The sequence below is a fragment of the Lipotes vexillifer genome, unplaced genomic scaffold (assembly GCF_000442215.2).
Source record: "Lipotes vexillifer unplaced genomic scaffold, Lipotes_vexillifer_v1.1 scaffold777, whole genome shotgun sequence".
Lineage (NCBI taxonomy): Eukaryota > Metazoa > Chordata > Mammalia > Artiodactyla > Lipotidae > Lipotes > Lipotes vexillifer.
Genome location: NW_006784423.1, coordinates 1,465,420 through 1,468,717, shown reverse-complemented (window position 1 = coordinate 1,468,717; position 3,298 = coordinate 1,465,420).

The following is a 3,298-nucleotide window of genomic DNA, read 5'->3' as shown; positions in this document are numbered from 1 at the left end:
TTCTTTTTTTTTTTTTTTTGAGTGTATCTATTATAGATTTTAGGTTTGCAGTTACCATGAGGTTTTGATATAGCAGTCTGTAGATAAACAGGGTTGTTTTAAGTTGCTGGTCTTTTAATTTCAGATGCATTTCCAATATCCTGTATTTGTGGTCTCCTCTTGTCGTGATTGCTAGTTTTGATATATTTGTGTGTGGATGATTTCCCCCCTGTACTGTATGTTTGCCTTTACCAGTGAACTTTTCCACTCATAGTTTTCTTGTTTCTAGTTGTGTCCTTTTCTTTTGTGCCTGGAGAACTTCCTTTAGCATTTGTTGCAAAGCTGGTCTAGTGGTCCTGAATTCTCTTAGCTTTGGCTTGTCTGTAAATCTTTCGATTTCTCTGTTTAATGTTAATGAGAGCCTTGCTGGTAGAGTGTTCTTGGTTTAGGTTCTTCCCTTTCATCACTTTAGATATATCATGCCACTCCTTTCTGGTATGCAGCGTTTCTGCTGAGAAATCAGCTGATAACTGATAACCTTATAGGAATTCCCTTGTATGTTACTTGTTGCTTTTACCTTGCTTTTAATATTTTTACTTTGTCTTTAATTTTTGTCAATTTGATTACTATGTGTCTCAACATGTTTTCCTCCTGGGGCTTATCCTGCCTGGGACTGTCTGCGCTTCCTGGACTTGGATGACCGTTTCCTTTCCCATGTTAGAGAATTTTTCAGCTATTATCACTTCAAATATTTTCTCAGGTCCTCTCTCTCTTCTCCTGGGACCCCTAAATGCAAATGCTGGTACATTTAATGTTATCCCAAAGGTGTCTTAAACTGTCCTCTTTTTCATTCTTTTTTCTTTATTCTGTTCTGCAGCACTGATTTCCACCATTCTGTCTTCCAGCACACTTATCCATTCTTCTGCCTCAGTTATTTGCTATTGATTCCTTCTAGTGTATTTTTCATTTCAGTTATTGTACTGTTCGTCTCTGTTTTTTAGTTCTTCTGGGTCTTTGTCATACATTTCTTGTATCTTCTCCATCTATGCCTCCATTCTTTTTCCGAGATCTTGGATCATCTTTACTATCGTTTCTTTGACTTCTTTTTCAGGTACATGGCCTACTTCATCTAGTTGTTCTGCTGGGGTTTTATCTTGTTCCTTCACCTGGGACATATTTCTCTGCCATCTCATTTTGTCTAATTTTCTGTGACTGTGGTTTCTGTTCTGCAGGCTCTAGGGTTGTAGTTCTTGCTTCTGCCGTCTGCCCCATGGTGGAGGAGTTTGTCTAAGGCTTCTGCAGGCTTCCTGGTGCCTCCATTTATATTTAATATATTATGTTAAGGCTTAAATGTGCCATTTAACTTTTTGTTTTCTGCTTTTGTTTCTATTTTTTCCTCCCTTCACGTAGTTTAAATTAAAAACATCTTTTTTTTTTTTTTAGAATTCTATTTGGGCATTTGTACAGATTTTTAGTGGATGCTCCAGGTATTACAGTATGCATACAAATAACTTCTCAAAATCTACTGGTATCAAGTTTTACCAGTTTGGAAACATTACTTTCTTTTACCCTCCCATATCTATAATATAGTTATTTTATTTCACTTATATACATTGAAAACCATAAAACTTATGTAATTTTTGCTTCAACCATCAAATATAATTTAGAAAACTTTGAGAGGAGAAAGAAAACCCATTATATTTACCCATATTTTTGCTCTTTCCTTGTTCTTTTTTCCTTTCTGATGTCCCAAGTTTCCATATTTTAGTGTTTCCTTTTTGTTAAGAGAATTTTACTTTAGTCATACTTCTAAGGTAGGTCTGCTGGTGCAAACTTTTCAGTCTTACTTCATATGAGAATGTCTTGATTTCCCCTCCATTTCTTTTTTCTTTTGCGGTACACGGGCCTCTCACTGTTGTGGCCTCTCCCATTGGGGAGCACAGGCTCCAGACACGCAGGCTCAGTGGCCATGGCTCACGGGCCCAGCCACTCCACGGCATGTGGGACCTTCCCGGACCAGGGCATGAACCCGTGTCCCCTGCATCGGCAGGTGGGCTCCCAACCACTGTGCCACCAGAGAAGCCCTCCCCTCCATTTCTGAAGGTATTTTCACGGGATATAGAATTCTGGATTGACAGTTCTTTCAGCCCATGAAAAATGTGCCACGTACTTCTGGTGCCCTGGTTTCTGAGGAACTTGCTGCCATTCTAATTGTTTTGAACCTGGAGGTAGTGTGTTATTTCCCTCTGGCTACTTTTGAGATTCTTTTCTTACGGCTTTAGTTTTGACTATGACGTCTCGGTGTGGATTTCTTTGGTTTTATCTCATTTGGGGTTCACTCAGCATTTTGAATCTGAACCTTTATGCTGCTCTGCCAAATGTGGGAAATTCAGCCCTTTTCCTAGGAATATTTTTTTCAGCTCCCCCCTCTCTTCCTTGTTCCATGAGTATACTTTATGAAAACTGGGGAAGAAAGTCGAAGGAATGAATCTCAGAGGAATTCTAGATATTCCTATATTCTAGATATAGCAAGTAATGAGGTAAGAGAATTCTGGAGCCTGGGGCTTTGGGGCTCTCCCTACCCGCACTGCACAGCTGAGCTCCACCGAACTCCCTCCATGCCTACGCTCTTTCCTCAGTGCCTGGCTGTCACCGTTAGTGGTTCCCAAACAAGTTTCCGTTCACCCCCTCTCAGTAAATGGTGTCACTTAGTTCAGGCCCAAATAATGACAACTAAATATAAGAAGGCATCCTGAGTCCTCTCCTTCTCACACCATGCCCACTCTAGCATTGACCTTCAGTTCCAGAATCTTCTGGGGACCTTAGCACAACAAATAAAACCACAGCTTCCTTGGTCTGACCCCAGAGATTCTGATTGGAAAAAATGTCCAATTAAAAAAACAGATATCCCTAGGAGATTTAGAAGGACAGACAGGCAAGCCTAGTTTACCCTGGTTAGTATGGAAATGAGCACAGTGCTCCTGCTTGATGCTTTTATCCCCTTGGTCTCCTTGCAGCATTTGTCACTACCACATGGAGCCAACTGACTCGAAAATGTGTAGCTTTAACTTCCTATGTGTTCTTCCATTTGTTATAAAAGGAATTAGAAAACCCTACCAGTGGGCTTCCCTGGTGGCACAGTGGTTGAGAGTCCGCCTGCCGATGCAGGGGACACGGGTTCATGCCCCAGTCCGGGAAAATCCCACACGCCGCAGAGCGGCTGGGCCTGTGAGCCGTGGCCGCTGGGCCTGCGCGTCCGGAGCCTGTGCTCCGCAACGGGAGAGGCCACAACAGTGAGAGGCCCGTGTACTGCAAAAAA